Source organism: Notamacropus eugenii, chromosome 5, assembly GCF_028372415.1.
Source record: "Notamacropus eugenii isolate mMacEug1 chromosome 5, mMacEug1.pri_v2, whole genome shotgun sequence".
Classification (NCBI taxonomy): Eukaryota; Metazoa; Chordata; class Mammalia; order Diprotodontia; family Macropodidae; genus Notamacropus; species Notamacropus eugenii.
The window spans coordinates 339,565,641-339,585,014 of NC_092876.1; the positions used below are offsets into that span (position 1 = coordinate 339,565,641).

At 41.7% G+C, this 19,374-nt stretch overlaps 1 protein-coding gene and 1 long non-coding RNA gene across 2 annotated transcripts in view; both read right to left on the bottom strand.

The window, feature by feature from the left end:
- Positions 1-15,553, bottom strand: part of LOC140506505 (uncharacterized) — a 60,550-nt gene extending 44,997 nt beyond the window's left edge. The window contains exon 1 of the long non-coding RNA XR_011967958.1: positions 1-15,553. This exon is cut by the window's left edge and continues 20,463 nt beyond it. This is a non-coding gene — a long non-coding RNA (uncharacterized lncRNA).
- KALRN (kalirin RhoGEF kinase) overlaps positions 1-19,374 on the bottom strand; it is a 963,226-nt gene that overhangs the window by 862,972 nt on the left and 80,880 nt on the right. The window lies entirely within an intron of this gene.

A 19,374-nucleotide genomic window follows, 5' to 3' on the forward strand; every position in this document is an offset into this window, starting at 1 on the left:
CGCTAAGTCTATTCCAGCCAAATTTGAGTTTAACAGGTCCTACCAAGTAGATAAGGTTGACAAATGGAGAGGTTCATCACCCGAAGGTTGACCACCAAGTGAAGATACCAATTCACCACTGGTATTTACTCAGGTACAATGGAATTGTAAGTTGCATTTTGTGGAGAGAATATTCACAATAACAAAATTAACATTCTTAATGTTGATATTAAATAAGGCCATTCATTCCATTGTAATACTTTGTTTAATAAAATCCAAGTTACCAAATCTTGTCCATAAGTTCTCATCTTCCAGTTTTCCATAGCCCATGGCTCCAGTGATACAACTTGAGAGTCAGTGCAGCGTAAGAGAAAGTACGTTGTCTCTGAAGTCAGGGGACCTGCCCTCAAGGAACTCACAACATAACGGATCAGTTTGTTGCTGTAATCACCTTCAGTCACACACAGCTAGAAAATATCAGTGAGGATCTGAATTCACATCTTTCTGATTCTAATTTCAAAACTGTAAACACTATCCTAGTCTACGTATACCTGCTCAATAAATACTGGTTGGATGACTAATGTGGAAATATGTTTAGTATTATTGTAAATGTATAGACTATATCAAATTGCATGCTCTCTTGGAAAGGGGGAGAGGAGAGGGAATTTAGAACTCAAAATCTTATAAAAGTGAATGTTGAAAGCTAAAAATAAATTTAAAAAAATAAAATAAATATTGGTTGGATGGTTAGTCGTTTGATTAGCAAAAGATTTTTGGGAAGTAGGACAATACGACTCTTTCCATAACTGGATGACACCCTGGTCCCCATCAGCTGTATCATCCCCCCAGATTCAGCCCCTCTAACAAACTGCCCAGTGATTAAGTACCAGGCACCCCGCCCCCTCCACCCCTTTAGCCCCTGACCATTCCTCTGCTTCTTTGCCCCACTCCACGCCCCTTTGCAAGACTGAGAAAGCACAACAGTTGGCAAGAAGGCAAAAGAGGCCTCTCTTAGCATGGTCTCCAGGTGTTCAAGATGTGGTTGAATGAAGAAAAGCAAAGGGGGCGGGGGAGGGAAGGAAAAGAGAGAAAAGCCACACAATCAGGGTTGCCTATGCCAAGTTTCCTCACTTTGATCTCAAAAAAAAGAGAGAGACAGGGGAGAGACAGAAGGAGGGAGACAGAGGGAGAGAGAGAGAAAAGAAAGGAGGGAGAGAAAGAGAGAGACAGAGACAGAGAAAGAAAAATAAAGAATTTTGTGTTTTCTAAAGTTCGAATGCTCCTTCAGGCAAAGACGCCTCAAGGTGGGAGGGAGCTCCACCTTTGCACCCCACCCCTTCCACCACAAACCCCCTGGAGAACTGCTTTGCACTCTCCGAATTTCCAGACCTGGCTGTACAGACTCTTCTCTTTGGAAACACGCACCTATTCCTCCCTTTCCCGCCTACCCACGCACACCTGTTGCTTCCCTCCCCTTTCAGAGCACAGACGTATGGGTGCACACCAGTCCACACTGCGTGTCTCCCCGAAGGCAGCCTGCACAACCAGGAAGCGAGCAGCAGCATCTGTACAGTCTCTTCCTTTCACAGAGAGCTCGAACATCTCTCAATCCATTTATTTTTATGTATGTATGTATGTATTTATTGGGGGTAGCCTTACTGAAAAGAGGCCTCAGGGGGCCAAGGATCCTAACAAACTTGTTTCTTCAGTCCCAACTCTTTCTAAAACCCTGCTTTTCTCCAGAGGACCCACCCCCCTCTTCCCTTTCAACCATGGAAAGTCTGTGTATTCCTAGGATTGGGAGTAGTAATCTTAATTATGTCTCAGAGCTTTGGCTGTGTTTGTCCAAAAACATACAGTGAAAAAAAATGTGGTTTCCATTACAATATCACTGAGGGCCTTGTACTGGGTTTGGGATCATTAAGCGGGGGAAAAACAGGCTGATGAGCCATGCCTTTCTGTCTTCCCCTACTCCAAGTCCTCTGGTTTATTTTGAGACAGATAGCCTTAAAATAGTCTCTCAAATATGGAGCTTATTATCTCATCTAACAGATTTGACTTCACATGGACGCAGATTAAGAGCCCAATGCCAAGACTTTCTTCTCTCTTGGGCTTTCATGGAGGATACTCCCTCCCCGTTCTAAGTCCTGAAAGCTAAAAACTCTGCTCTCAGATACCACATCTGAGCCAGGCAGGGGGAAAACTGGTGCCATTCCTAATTCCACTCAGATTATTTTCCCAGTATAAAAAGTGATTGGGAAGGAAGGAAGGATCATTGTCCCTCAGCCAGAGCTCTTAGAAACCAGACCTTGTGAAGCTGGGACCCACCCCGACTTCCACCAGCTCTGGCCAGCCCACATACACAAGCTAAGAGAGGCAGTATCTGACTGAATGGTAAACAATTTTATTTTCAATGGGGCTTTGAGTTCAAGCCACCCTGTGTGGGCTGAAGCTGAGCCTTCATCTATGACCCCATTTGACTCCAATTTCCCCTCCCAGAACCACTTTCTGACTGACTCCTATTCCATTCTTATCATACTTTTTAGTTAAAATCTTTCCAGCATTCACACCCTCTTACCTCCCTGGCCCTCTGCCTGTCCAAATCCCACCTATCCTTCAAGGACACACTTCCTCTACAAAAACCTACAAAAGCCTAATTATTACAGCCCTTAGTGAGGGTTTACAGGCTAATCCTTGTACTTACAGACTTCCCCCCCTTGTACCTTTCATAGCACTTTGTTTCTTAACAAATTTATTGGCAAATATGGTTAAACAGGGTTTGGTTTATAGCACTGCTGTCTATCTGCCTTGCTTATGGACCACTGGGCTTTACCACCTTCCATATATCCCTTAACAGTCACTGAGCCTTGTAATCTTCTCTGATGTTGCACCCTAAGGACCAATGGGCCTTCCTGTCCTGCCTCAGAATATAGCTACATATTTTGTGTCCCTCAGCTAGTCCCTCTTTGAAAGCAGGAAGTACCTCACTTTTCTATCTGTCTTCAACATTTAGCACAATGCTTGACGCAAGAAAGATATGGGTTCAAATTCGACCCCGATACATATTAGCTATGTATAATATATATTAGTATATTATATAATTATAATATAATTATTATAGTTATATATTAACATATAATATATCAATATAATTATAATATACATTATATAGTAATATACAATAATACACATTAATAATATCTTTTTATTCATAATTCTCTAACACACTAAATAATATTAGCTCACATCTATACAGTATTTTAAGGTTCATAAAGCAATTAAACATCTTTTGATCCTCACAACAACCAACAACCCTGAGAGATAGGTGCTATTATTATCCCCATTTGACAGATGAGGAAACTGAGGTTCAGAGGGGTATAGTGAACGCATCTAGAGTCACACAGTCAGTAAGCATCTGAAATAGGATTTGAACTCAGAGCTTTCTGCCTCCAGGTCTAACATTCTAGCTACTATGCCACATAGCTTTTTAGCATGTGATCACTGTGTTTTACAGATATCTGTGTTGTTGATGCCTCATACCCTTACCAGACTATAAGCTCCCTGGTAGCAGGAGCCCATGTTCTACCTTAATGTTGCATCTCTCCCAAGATCGAAGACATCGTTTGAATCCACTATGGGCTCAATATTTGTGTGCTGTTGTTATATTGCATTATTATATCACATAAACTGTTCTGTACCATTTGGCACTTACTTGTTCTTGCATTGTTCGTTGTATATTGGTCTTATTTCCCCAGTTAAACTGTAAGGTCTTTGAGGGCACCCTCTCTGTGTCTTCCACTGAACCTAGACAGTCCTGAACACCCAACACATATCCAGTCATTATTTGTTTATTGATAGGAGGCTGAGTTCGTGCAGTATTAATTCACACTCTATAGCTTGGACCCATTGACCAAATGGCATTGACTTGACATTCAATCAATTCCATTTCCTCTTTGATCTTTCCATAGTTCTATAAAGGCAGACACACTGTCTCAGATTTGTATTCGTAACCCTAGCTCCTAGCACAGCATCTAACTCGTAATAGATTCTTTAGAAATGCTTGTTGATGGATTAACAATTGTGTCTAGTATTCCCTGTCTCCTCTCACCATGCCTTTGTGTTGACTGACCCTTATTCCTGAAATGCTGGAGGATACCCCCTCCTAGCCCTCACCTCTAGGTCCTGAATTTCCTTCAAAGCTCAGCTCAAGCAGCACCTTTTATATTAAACCTTTCCAATCCCTACTCCCACAGCTGCTAGTGCCTTCCCCCTCCAAAAAAAACTATCTGCTACTTATTTTGGATATATTTGTACATTTTTGTCTCTTCTCCAATAGAATATAAACTCATTGAGTGCAGGGATTATTTCACTTTAATCGTATATCCCCAGTACTTAGCACATAACAGGTCCTTGCTAAATACTTGCAGATCAGTTGATTAATATCTCCATTCTTCTTGTTCTTTGCATAATATTCACTGGGGTTTTGTACTCCTATCAGTCACATTGACTGGCTGCTTCATCTTATCCATCATGGCTCCCTATGATCAACTCCTACAATCTTCAGTCATTTATGATCAGAACATTTGGAGATGCCTCCACCTGAAGGCAGGAAAGACAGACCACAGGGCAGTGTACCACTGAGACTAAGCCTCTTCCCCTAACTCCTTGGGAAAAGTGCAGGAGTGGAGAGTAACTCCACCACTATCAGCCCAGCCCCCTATTCCCACCATGACACCTCCAGGCACACACATGTTTCCACTACCTTCGTTTCTACATACACACATGCTCACACACACACACACTCTGAAGCTGCCTTGGATTTACTTTCATGCTATTTCAAATCCTTCATGGATACTGCAAAACAAGCTCCCTGGAAGGCATGTGAACAGAATTATTCCAGATGGGCCAGTGAGGAGGACAGGCCTGCCTCGGCTAGGAATATTGGAAAGTAAAAAATAAACACCCACCCTCAACAGGAGACAGTTCCATTTTTGTGACACATGGCTATTGAAAACACCCTCCTGTCTCCTCAATCCTACACTCCTACACCACCCCCTCATAATGCATAGACGATAACAAGAGCTCACATTTAGAGTGTGCACTAAGATTTTAAAAAGTGCTTTACATATATTATCTCACTTTATCCTCATGACAACCCTTAGAAGGTAGGGACTATTATTATCACCATTTTACAGATGAGGAGACTGAGTCTCACAGAGCTTAAGAGATCAATATTGTACCCACTATGCCATGCTGGAGATGGATGAGATAGCTTCCAGTATACACTCCCTCGTTTCCCCAATCCTAGACAACAAAATCCATATCCTCTCATTCTTTTTTCCAATATTAGACTAAAAGGTATCCTTATTCCTATTTAGGTCTAAACCCTGTACCCTCCATCTGTGCCCTTCAACCTTGACCTTTTTCCTTAGATCTCCTCTTTAGTCCCCAAATGACTTCAAACCCAACATGGTTAAAATGATCTCATTTTACTTACTTACTTTACTTATTTATCTCATAGTGTTGTTGAGAGGAAAAGACTGCGTAAAGTACTAACTAGTATTGCCCCAAACCATCCCTGCCTCTAGGCTTTTTCATCCCTAGATCGTGACTTTCACTAATACTCAGGATTAGAAACCCCAGAGTAATCTTCCCCTTCACTCCCCTTATATGACATGATCCCTACATTTCAGCTAAAATGTCTCTTCACTACTCCCTTCATGTTCTCACTTGTCCAACCACTCGTTAAATCCTTATTTCACCAACTCTCTTCTATTCAGAACCTTATCTGGTCGTGCCTAGAATAACCTTTTAACCCTGTAATCCTGTCATCTATCCCATCCATCCTTTGCACTGATGCTAGATTCATCTCTTCTGTAATCAGTGGGAAAAACGTCAACGTCAGAGTCAGATAACATGACCCCACGTAAACTTCATGTCTGAAGTTTCCTATCTGCATGACTATCTGCAAGTCACTTAATTTCCTTAAAACACAATTTTATTCACCTGGAAAAGGAGAGAGTAGAACTAGATAGTCCCTGAGGCCCATTCCAGCGCTAAATCTGTGTGATCATATCACCTCCATGTTCCAGAACTATCTATGGCTCTGTATTGCCTATGATAATAATAGCTAATAATAGCACACATTTATATGGTGTTTGCCATGTGCCAGGCACTGAGATAAGTGTTATTTTATCTCATTTTACAGATGGGGAAATTGATGGAAACAGAGATTACATGACTTGTCCAGGGTCACACAGTTACTAAGTGTCCAAGGCCAGATTTAAATTCATATCTTCCAGTCTTCAGGCCCAGTACTCCATCCACTATACACCTAGCTGCCTAGACAATAATACTCACAAACAAACAAATCCAATAATACTTGACAATCTACCAGTCATAATATTCCATAGCCTGGCTCTAGGCTATATTTCCACACTTGTTTCCCACTGCTCCCCTATATGAGTTGTATACTTCGGATAAAGTAGTCTACTTGTTATCTCTTGAATGATCTCTGTACCTTCTGGTCTGTGCCTGTATTCCTGCAATTTGTTGTCCCTGCCTGGAATCCTCCTGCTATCTACCTGGCCAAGTCCAACTCATCCTCCAAGACTCAGCTCAATTCCTTCTTAAACCATGAAACTTCTTAGCCTAGAGGAATCTCCAAGTTCTCTAGCTTCATGTACCCTCTTTGTATCTCTCATTTGACCAAAAACTTATTAGATTTCTTTTTATGAAGACAGATAGCATGAGATTAAGAGTCAGGAAAAACCTAGGTTCAAATTCTGCTTCAGACCCTTACTAGCTAAGTGACTCTGGTCTGGACACTTAACTTCCCCAGACCTCAGTTTCCCCACCTGTAAAATGGGGATGATAATAGCACCTACGTTACCAAGTCCCAATGACACTCCAATGAAACAACAATGAAACCTTAAAGTTCTCTATTCATGCAAGCTATTATTATTGCTACATTTATTGTGATTTAATTTCATGTAGCTTTATAGAAGAATAGAATGTCATAACTGGAACTTCAGAGATCATTTAGTCCAACCCTTTCAGTTTTAAAAATAAATGTTCGTTGATATTTTTGTTTTATGTTGCCTAGATTTTCCCTTCTATCCCTCTGCTCCTCCCTCCCAGAGAGCAACCTCACATAAAAATATTTTTAAAAGATAAAAATGATAAAAAGAAAACTTACAAAATACATTGAAAAAAATATCTGAAAACATATGCAATATTCCACACTCCTTGTCCTTCCACCTCTACTGAAGAGTGCAGAGCAGGGTGGGAGTGTCTTATCATATCTCTTCCTTGGGGCCATGGTCACCCTTTGGAATTTTACAGCATTCACTTTGGATTGTTTTCTGCCTTCATTTTACACATGAGGAAGCAGAGATCTGAAGTAGTTAAATGACTTTCCCAAGGACTATCTGCCTTGGATCCCATTTAGACTCTGTCCTCTGAAGGCCAATACTGTTTTCATACTCCTTATCACTGACAGTATCTAGCAGAATGCCCCTGGTAAAACAGATGTTTCAATATATAATTGTTAAATGTAATTGTTGATTTGACTAAATTTGTCATGAGTTGGTTTCCCTTACAGGTTGAATTCTATTTCTTGTTGTTTTTTATTGGCACAGTGGTTAGAGCTCTGGACCTAGAATCAGGAAGAGGCTTCTTTCTAATCTCAGACAATGACTAGCTATGTGCCCTTATCACTTAACCCCATTTGCCTCAGTTTCCTCATCTGGAAAATGAGCTGGAGAAGGAAATAGCAAACCACTCCAGTATCTTTGCCAAGAAAATCCCAAACGGGGTTATGAAAAGTTATACATGACTGAAACAACTACAGTATGGCAGTTTGGTGCCAAAGGGTACTAAACATAAGCAGTGTGGAAAGATCACATAGTTTATGAGTCAAATTCCACCTCAGAAGCTTAGTAGGTGTGTGACCTTGGACAAGTCATGTAAGCTCCTAGGGATTCAGATTCTTCGTCTATAAAATGAGATGGGTTGGATCAGATGGTTTCTGAATGTCCTTCAGTTCTAGAGCTGTGATCCTAAATACTTAAATATAGGAAACCTCACTTGGAGCCCTGGGCTATTTCACTAACTATCTTTGGAGTTCCCTTTTCTCACTATCAAAGTAAAAATGATAATCATCCTTACCCCACAAGGGAGAAGTGATAAAAGTATTTTGTAAAATGAAAATGAAGCTGGAATCCCAAACCCAGAATGAATGTTAGAATGAAAAAAATGAAATTCATTTCTTTCCTGCAAGAAGGGTCCTTAATTCCCTAATGATATTGAATCAGATTCAAACTATATTGACCATCAAGTACAATGACCTTGAGGTCAGCAAACAGTGCAGGGTTTCTATTTTTTTAAGTTAAACTAAACATTTCCTGCTTTTTTTTTTTTTTTTAACTTTAGAGGTAGCTGATGGTGGTGCAATGGATAGAGCACTGGGCATGGGGTCAAATGTAATGTCAGACATTTCTTAGCTGTGTGACAATGGGTACTTACCCCTAGTTTCCTCAGCTGTAAGATGGGGATAAAAATAGCACCCACCTTCCAAGGTTGTTGTGAGGATCAAATAAAATTATATTTATAAAGGTTTTAGTACAATGCCTGGCACATAGTATGTGTAATGTAAATGCTTATTGCCTTCTCATTTTCCACTTTCTTCTCCATTTCTTGAGGACCAGTGGTCTTCTTTAGCACCATAAAGGATGGCAATGAAAAGAGTGGGAATGAATGAATGAAAAAGCCTTTAGTGTTTACTGTGTCTTAAATGCTGGAGATGAAAATAGAAAAGTAAAGAGAGTTCCTGCCTTCAGGGAGCTTATATTATAATCAAAGGGATAATGTGTTGAGGGGAGTGGTGGGCAGGGACGGGTAGTTTGGCTTGTAAAGTTACTGGGAGGGTGATAAGAGTCTTTGGGGAATATATTGACATACTTCCTAATAATGATGACAGAGCTGATTGGATTATGCTTCCAGAACTGGAAGGGGAGGAGGGGTGAAGATTGGGGTAGAGAGAAATGGGGTGACAGGAAGCAGCAGCAGCAGGGCAGCTAGTAAGCCAGAGAGGAAAGCAAAGCGAAGCTGGGATTGGGCCCAGATGTTTATTTTGTTGTTTTGTCAATGTACCCACCTCTCTGAGACTTCATTTGGGGTCTTCTTGACAAAGATACTATACCAGTTTGCCATTTCTTCTCTCTCTCATTTTACACATGAGGAAAGAAATACAAAGAGGGAGAAGTAACTTGCCCAAGATCACCCAACTATTAACTGTGTGCTGGATTTGAACTTAGGGAGATGAGTCTTCCTGACCCCAGGCTGGCACTCTATCCACTCCACCACCTAGTTGTCCAGGGGCCTAGATGTAGTGGACAACTGTCAGGACTGTAGGTCCCCAGAGTGAGAGAAAAGGCTTGGTTTGGGGTAGGGGTGGGGAACTTTCTGCCTTGAGGCCACATGAGGGATAGGGTCAGGGCAGCATGGAGGTTGTTGAGGAGAAATAAACTAATTATATGCACACATATATACGTGTGTGTGTGTGTGTGTGTGTGTGTGTGTGTGAGAGAGGTCTCATAGAGGAGTCAATTGAGATCTGCTCTTGGGTTCAAGTCCCAACTCTACACATACTGTCTTCAGGGCCCTGGGCAAGTCCCTCAATTTTCTTCATGTGCCCATGAAACTCCCTAAGATGAGATCTGCATTAGTTAATTAATCAATTAATTAGTTAGTACTGATCTGCATTAAGAAAGTTTCTTTACCAGTGAGTTCACTGTATCAATGAAAACATACATCTAGACACAAAAGTGTGCATGGATGCATGTGGTGTGGTCACTACTTAAATCTGATTACTTACAAAGTAGTTTATCATTTGCCCCACAATTTTTACTTTTACACACACTTTTAACACACACACACATACACACACTCCTACACATACATGCACACATGTACCCTGGACCAATGATTTCATTAGTATAGGGAATGCTGTGTGATGTGGAAAGTTCCTCCTGTAATTTAGATTGGCTTCTGAATGACTTATAGTCTTAAAAACAAGTTATTTTCTTTTTTTTAATACATCATGAATAATTTTGGCAGCGTGGTGAAGCCTATAGACCCCTTCTCAGACTTATGTATTTTATTTTATGCATTTAAAAACGTAAGATTACAAAGAAAGCCAATTGTGGTGAAATATATTTATCAAATATATATTTTTTTCCAAGTTAAGGATTCCTGCCTTAGAGAGCTGTCTTTGTGGAAGGAAAGATCTAGTTGTTTGCCCAAGGTCACACAGCAGACGTCAGAAACAGGACCTCTTCCTGACTCCTAGGCTAGGGCTCTACCCACCATTCCATTTAACTTCATAAAATGGCTCAGATGAGAAAACAATATGACAAGTCTGGATTTGGCTATAAAGTGGAAGGAGCTCAGTCAATGCTTTCCAAAGCAGACACAGGCCAAGTGGACATTCATTCTGTGTCTCATTCATTCATTCATACAACAACATTTACTGGGTGTGTCCCATGAGCTGGCTCAGCCTGGCTGGCAATTGAAAACCATTTTGCAAGCAAAATAAACTTATTAGCAGAGTCAATAACTCAGTTAACTAGAAACTGGATACAGGATGGGTGTGTACACACCAGATCCCTCTCACCACCCTTTACCTGGAGACAGTTACAGAAAGCACTTCCAGCAACTATCACCCACTAAATTTGGGGGTGGGGGGAGCACTGGGGCATCCAAGCTGACTGGAAGCTCAGCTCAAACTTTGCCTGCCTGAAACCTCCACATAAAAGAGAAAAGCTGCTGAGGTCACTTGAAAAGAATTTCTGTGTTCATTAGAGCCCTGAAGCATCGTAAAATAAGGGTGGGGGACTGACAGTTTTGTCAAATAAGAAGGAGTCTCCATTATCTGAGTGTCAGGATTTGGTCATTAATCCATTCACTCGTTTCCTACCTTTGTAATTTGAACCCATAACAAAAACGCTATTTGGTTTTATATTTTATTTAGGCTTTTACTACTGGCTAAGACATCCAGAGGCCTTTAGAGATGGACATTTTTGTCACTGTTTCTTCAAATTTAGTGACTTTACAAACTACTTCTGAATTACTCCACAACTTTCCTTTTCCAATCAAATACTTAGTCTAGTCTAGCCAAATTTTATACTTAGATATACAAGCACATGTTTACAAGCATGTGAATTGTGTGTGCATATATATGTGTGTATACATATGCACCATGTACAAATGTATAAACATGTATACAAATATACATGTGCATGTATACATCTGCAGGGTGTCCCAAAAGTCTTAGTACAGTTTTAAGCTATTAAGCTGTCATTTTAAGCTCTCTATACACAATATACATGTGTGCCTACATATACAATGCCCATGTATATATATACACATGAAAGTATAAACATATACATACATGTATACAAACTCCTATGCAGATGAATATGATATACATGGGCCCATATTTATATGCATATATGTATGTATACACACATATTGTATATAGTATATTGTATATTTTTTACACACAAAGTTCTCAATGATTTCTGAAATTCCCTGTTTTCTCCCAGTGTGAAGTTTAGCAGGAAACTGTATTTTTCTTTCTAAGTGTATTCCACTTTTAGCAGACAATTTCACTTTGTATTTTTATGATGTCTATTTCAAAGTGTTCTGACTGACAGTCTGTACGACCATATGGAAAAGATCTAGTTGGTAAAAGTGCTATAATCTGAATAATACATATACAGGGCAGCTAGGTGGCACAGTAGACAGAGCAACCAACCCTGGAATCAAGAGGATTTAAGTTCAAATCCGGCTTTAGCTGGGTGACCTTGGGCAAGTCACTTAACCCTGACTGCCTCTGAGAGCAAAAAATATATAACAATATATGCCATAATATATATGTGATTTATTAATAATACAATCAAGAGATCAGCCAACAGAAAATGCCCAAGCTTGAGGGACCTTTCCTTCTACAGAAGGACGGAAATGAAAGCAATGTACTTAGAAGCACTAGGTCCAAGCCTGGATCTTCTAGTTGTTAACTGTGTAGTTTCAGGTGTCATTTCATATCCCTGAGCCTCAGTTTCCTCATTTATCAAATGGAAGAGTGGGACTAAATGATCTCTGAAGGTCCCTTCAAGCTTTGGCATTGAATGATTCTGATGTTAACAGAAGGTGCACAATGCTAGGCTATGGGATATCCTAGGTAAGGCATACTTACCCCAAATAATTTCAGTGTGTAAAGTTCTCTTTGTCAGAATATCCCATTCCATTATGTAAGGTCACTGGGCTGTTCACCCTTGACTCTTTTTTAAAAATCAGGCTCTGCTTGGAAGGGGGCTCACGATCCCTTGGTAGGAGTGAGGATACCAGGCAAGTTCTTTCCTCTTAATTATTGTACTCAGACTGCCAGTAGAAGTCACCAGGTGATAAAGCCTGGCTATGGGGGAAATTATGGCTCTTGACTCTTCTCTGAAATTGCCCAGGACTGATTCTCAGCTCCTGGTTGCTTACCACCTGCTCCTGCCTTTTCTGGCTGCTCATCTCAGGATAGGAGCTAATTGTCCCCTTAACAGACTCACCTTAATTATGAACACTTCAGCTGGGTCCATTCTCTTCCCTGTTTAGAGATGAAGGCCCCCTAAGGCCAGAAATTGTAGACTTTTTCTGCACCTATAAGCACTCTATTAAATGTATTTGACTGAGCTATTTCCATTAAACCACCCAGAACAGTGTAGTTGTAGGAGAACACATTTGGAGTACAAAGATCTGGGATTGAACCCTGGCTCTTCTAAGCACCCTCTTTATAACCTTGGCATCAGTTAACTTACATCTAAAAGGAGAATTGGACCAGGTAATTTCAAATATCCCACCTGCTCTAAATCTATGATCTTAATTAAATATTTCCTAAGATACTGTCCGCCTCAGATGATCCTTTCTACATTCATCTTGGATGTACAGCAGTGACAGCTTCTGATGCCCAAGAAAACCCTCCAGGATCATAAGATGCAAGGATATGCTGGCCTCTCAAGCATCTTACACTGAAGTGGATGCTGCAGCTGAGTTATTCTTTTTAAGACCATTTCCCTACAAGGTGGAGGCCATCTTCAGTCATCCTGATCTATATCTGGCCACTGGACCCAGATGGCTCCAGAGGAGAAAGTGAGGCTGGTAACCCTGCACAGCCCTACCTCACTTAAATCCAATTCACTTGCAAGTCATGGTATCACCTTCCTGATGTCGTGGTCCTCTTTGAGAATGAGGGACAAACAGCAAGCAATCCTACAAGGTGCCAACAAATACACAACTATAGACTGAGCCCAGATCAGGGAGAGTCTCCTGGATCTGAGTTTGGAGGAGGAATTAAAATATTCTAGCAGCTGCCAGAAGCCCTCCCTTTTGCCTGCCTCCTTCAGTCAATCCTTGAGGACAGTGGTTCCTCCACTAGGGTTACCAGTCTCTATTTCCGTAGAGGCTGGATATGAACAAGTCAGACACTTTCAACCTCCCTTTGCCTGTAGGCTAGTGTCAGCAATTCATTAAGATGCCCATAAGCTTCCTTCCCCTCCAGGAAAAAAACCAATACAAATGGTCTCCCTCAACTCCCCTGTGAGGGACTGTAGCTACTATATACCTGCGAAATGAAAGCTATGTCAATAAGCAACTAAGTCCTTTTGCATCAAAAGGAATTAGGAATTGTTTTGCTGTCACAGAATTGGAGAAGAGATTATGGCAAGTTGGAATAGATAAATATGATAATAATTAATTCTCCTAACCCCTAGCATGCAGACACATTATCCTAGACTCAAGGTAACATTCTGCAAATGCTTGCTCCCACACTTTGGTCACCATCCACCCCAGCCCTCCTCCTCCATCTCTACCTTCCTCCACTCGTCCCTTCCACTATACCCTTTGGAACCCACAATGCATCCTTAGAAAACATTCTTTCATTCTGAACTCCTTGGATTTGGAGGGCTTCAATCCTGGGTGTTATATGTATGCCCTAGGGTAGATATCCTAATCCCCTGGGTATCGGTTTCCTCACCTATAACATGAGGAGTTTGGAGTAAAGGATATTAGAAGTTAATGTCCTTTCAGTTCTAAATCTATGACCCTCCATTTCTTTCCATAGAAACCCTGCTTTCCTCTGAGGATTCCACAGTTCTGACTGCACCTTTCTTCTCACTCCTCATCTCATACAAAGGAAGCCGGGAATTGAGTTAAATTGAAGTGCTCATGGTGGAAAAATCAGTGACTTCTCATAGATTATATGCCTAGGCAACCTGCTCTGTCTGAACTTTTCTAGGAGAGAAGAGGAAGCAACAGCTTAAGGCCTCAAAGATTCTACCCAAAGGTCCCTGGATAAACCACAGGCTACCCTGGGCAGCTAGGTGGCCCAGCGGATAGAGCACCAGGCTTAGAGTTGGGAAGACTCTTCATCCTGAGTTCAAATCTGCCCTCAGACACTTCACTTACCAGCTGTGTGATGCTGGGCAGGTCACTCAACCCTGTTTGCCTCAGTTTCCTCATCTATAAAATGAGCTGAAGAAGGAAAGAGCAAATCATTTCAGTATTTCATTTCAGATAAATACCACCACCCTGTTTTGCCTTAACAATGGTTAAAGTCTTTAGCAAACCTCTAGAACAGCTGAATGAGAGACTCAGGTTTGAAAAGGAACTCAGATCTTATCCAATCCCAAGCTAAAACAGGCATTCCTTCACAATATCCCCAGCAAGTGACCATCTAGTTTGTACTTAAAGACCTCTCTTTCTTGGGCATCAGAATGGGCAATTCATTACCCAGCAAGGTAGATCATTCCATTTTTGGATTGTCCTTAACGTTAGAAAGTTTACCTTTTTGTTGAGCAGAATTTTGCTTTCCATTAACTTCCACTTATTGGTCCTGTGGCTACGGAATCGTAGAGTTAGAGATGAGAGAGATTTTAGTGTCACCTACTCCAACCATGCCAAGGCTAGGGCAGACTGAATTATTTAGGATCAAAGTTACAGAGATGGAAGAGATCTCAGATACCAGCTAGTCCAGTCTCCTTCCTTCACAGCTGAGGAAAGAAATTGAGTAACTTGGTCAAGGTCACACAGCTTGCAAAAGGTAGAGCTAGGATTTGAACTCAAGCCCATGCTACCTCCTAGGAAGACTGTGGAATACTGTCTTCTTCAAAATCTATACCAAGTTATTATCCTGACGAATATCTGGTCACTGGATCTAGATGGCTCAGGAGGGGAAAGTGACGTTGCACAGCCCTCCCTCACTCAAAACAAAGTTAAGTGCAAGTCATGTCATCATTTCTCTGATGTCATGATCTTCTTCAGGCAACGAAGGATGAACACAAACACACCGAGCCATCTACGCAGCCGCTTGGGTGAAACCTGAGGGCATTCCAAAGCTCTGAATGACTTTGCACTGGAAGGCAAGCCTACCAATCTCTTCAGGATGCTCATGAAAGGGTGCCCCAATTTGCCAGGCAGAACCATAAATATGTAACACCACCCCAACCCCCACCCCCACCCACACTGTCCTCCCTAACAAAAATATTAACATTCCCTGGCCTCCTGTGCTCTATCAGGCTGTTGGCAAGGAAGCAGACCTCAATATAAACTCTTTCCCAGATCTCAAGCATTCAAGGATACCATGGACTACAGTTTTCTGGGCAGACCTCAGACACTGGAGACAGAGACACAGAGAGAGACACAGAGTCAGAGACAGACAGACAAAGAGAGAGACAGAGAGTTCACAATCTTACCTTCCCTGCAGTTATCTACCTAAACTTTAACATAGGCCCTGTGACCAAGCTAAGAGATTACCAACCAAGAAGCCACTTCATCAGCTTTATTAAGATTATTGTTATTCCCTTGGTGAGAAAAGGATTTGGCTGTGGAGTCAAGTTCAAGAATCCTTTCCTTCCCAAGACATCTTACATTCACTCAGATTCTCCCTGTTCATAAACTACTGTAACAAATGAGGACTTCTGGCAAGTTGGGCCTCAGATCAAACAGAGAAAAGAAGGGCTTGGACCAGATGGTCTCCAAGGTCTATTGCAGTTCTAAATTCTTCGATGAGCAGATTACCTAGACTTACTGCGCCTTGGTTTTCCCAGCATAAAGTGAAGGAATTAGACTAGAGAGTCTCTATGGTCCCTTTCCACTCATATCATAAGTTCATCAGTTTTGAAATGAAAGAAGCTTTAGGGGTCATTGAATCCAACCCTCTCTTTTTATCATTGAGAAAACTGAATCAGACCTGAATTTGATTCCCTCTTCAGATACTTATTATGAATGACCATAGGCAAGTCACTTAAACCTCAGTTTACTTGCCTGTAAAATGAGGAGGTTAGATCAGATGGACTCTGGCTCTAAAATTAAACTCCTAGATAATCCCAAGGTCCTTTTCATCTCCCCTTTCCTAAACTATCTATCCAGGCACTGAATTAGAGCCTGGGGATAATGTACCTTCATTCAAGCAAAATCAATTTGAGTAAGTGGGAGTAGGAAAGGAAATTTCCCTTTGTAAAATATTTATTTGCATAAGATGTTCTGCACACAACTGGCCCTATGGAAAAAAACTCACAACTCAAGGCTGCCTCTGGGTCTCAAAATTCAAATGCAAAGGAACAGCATTTTCTAAAAGGAAGGAAGTAAAGGTTAGAAGACTGTGGAAAATGGCTCCCTACCTTGAGGCATGAGGCATGAGTTTTTCGTTGACCACTGTGAGCCACAGCGTCCTAGGAGTGGAGGTAGAGAAGCTCTCCAGGCACAAAAGCTACCAGGGCTCCAAGACAGGACATATAACACACCTTTGTCCTATTTTTCTCTCCATTGAGTATTAACAATAATATTATACAGTTATATAGCACTTTACAAATGATTTCTTTACACCTGTCACACAAGGTATGTAGTACAATTATACTGGGGTAGCTAGGTGATGCAGTGGATAGACCACTGGGTCTAGAGTCAGAAAAATCTGAGTTCAAATCCAGCCTCAGACACTTACTAGCTATGTGACCCTGGGCAAGTCACTTAACCTCTATGTGCCTCAGTACCTCATCTGTAAAATGGAGATATACTGAAGAAGTAAATGGCAAACCACTCCAGAATCTTTGCCAAGAAAAAGTCATAAACAATGTCCATGGGGTCACACAGAGTTGGGTACATCTAAACAACAACAATCGTGATTATGCTATCCCTATTTTTTGATGGTGAAAAGAAGGTTCAGAGACATTCCCCATCCATAGTCATGATAGTATGGAATTTAGAGGTGGATAGGGTCTTCTGTCCAACCTCTCATTTTACAGATGACTTCACACAGGTACGATGTAGTCACTTAGTGAGTGGTAGGGCCAGGATCCAAAACCAGTTCTTTTGGGAAAGAGCTGCACACAAAGAAGGTCACAGGAAAGTCAATTTCAGGTCAACAGGACAAGCAACTTCTTGGTAGTTGGAGCCATGCAACAGAGGAAGGTGGGAAATAGGGGTCTCCATCCTCTGAAGTCTCCAGTTGGCAACTGGATGACCAATTGTTGGAGATGGAGAGGGGATGCCTGTTCATTTACAGGTTGAACTAAATGACCAGTGAAATCCTTTCTGTGTTTCTCTGACTCTAGACATAACATGCTTTCCCAGGGACCAGACCTGTCATTTCACTGATATGGGGAATCCCCCACTTAGGAATTCCCTCTACCAATGCAGGTTGGCACCTTCTCTACACCTTGTAGTCTTACAGAGTTGTCTAGACTACTGAGAGATTGCCCGGGTTCACACAGTCAGCATGTGTCAGAGACAGGAAAGGAAACAATGTCTTCCTGGATTGAGGTGAGTGCCCTCTCCTGGAATAATCTTCCATCTCTTATCTTTTCGCTTGCCCTGTCTCATTCCAGATCTTTTCTGACCTCTCCACCCCCCTCTCGCATTCAGAGAAGCCTTATTTCCACAGAAAACCCACAAGCTTAAAAATTACATTTTTTAGACTCCCTGACTTTCAAAAGCAAGTCAAATCAACCAGCATTTATTAGATGCCTACTGTGTGCCAAGCAGTAGCCAGTTCTCTATCTACTACATTATCCTACCTCAAAGTGAGGCCTTGAGAAAGGAAAAAAAAACAATCCTTTGTCTTCATTTTACAAAGAAGGAAAAAGAAAATTACTTTTCCTTGGCATAATACTAACCCAAATATCCTTGCCCTGCTCGCAGTTGGAAAGGACACAAGAGCTGCCACACTTGGTGAGACTCAAGATTGACTTGGTCCAGGGCTTAGCCTAAGGACAAGGGTAAAGCCATCAACCAGGACTCCACCGAATTCCTAGCTTAAAGCAGTTCATTTTGCCCCTCTGAGAGGCCAACAGAAACCAAATCATGTTCAAATCATAACTCCCTGAATTGAAGCAAACTCTCCCAGTCTGTCAAACAGACCTGGTCCTTTGGCTCCAGATGCTCCATTGCATTAGAAAGGATTGTGACATTAGCCAGGAGGGATCTTTCTTCATTTTTTCCCCTTTTTAAATAATGTTAGCAAAATGGCTTACTCTTTCTTCGCAGTCAAAGCAAACAGAGCTATTCTGGCTGGCCCTAACCTTCCCCACCCCCACCCTTACAGCAAGATGAGAAGACCAATCCTGGCCCACTCAGAAGCAACGCTAAACAGCTGCTGCCCACCAGGCCAGTAAGAGACTCTTCCCCCCAAGATGCACTTGGGGCCAGCTCTCTTGTTTTCATAATCACCAGTTCCTTGAGAATGCAATGTATAATCTGTTTCCTTCCCTTCACCATTTCTTCTCTTTTTTTCTTGGCCCTATCTCCCAAGTCTTTCCCCTACTTTGAATTTGTAAATGAGGAAAGGGGGTGAGCGACACGTTGCCAGTCTGATAAAGACATGACATGTGAATGTAGAGAGCAGAGAGCATCTCTGAAGTCTTTCCTGCTCTTCTCTGTGGGGTGACAATGGCAGGGCTGCTTCTCAAAGCCATTGTGGGGGGTGGGGGAAAGGCACCTTTCACATGGAAATATTGTTCAAGCTACAACCATCTGGGAAGCACAGCCATTTGCATGGATTAGCAGAAATGAAACCCTTTAGTTGGTATGGCACTCTCCCCTCCTCCCCTTTCCTCCCACCCCAAAAAAGCAGAATACATCAATCTACTAATTCTTGCATTTCTATCTGCCTCCTAGACGACTTCTATGCTTCTCTTGCCTTGTGCCCAATCAAATGGCAGCACACTCCCAGCTGGGCTGTCCACATGGCCCCTAAACCCTAGGCACTCTTATATTAACAAACATTTGATGTCTCCAGGTGGGGTTTCAAAGCCCCAGCTCCTCTGGCTTTTTACACACTTTGAAAACAAGACG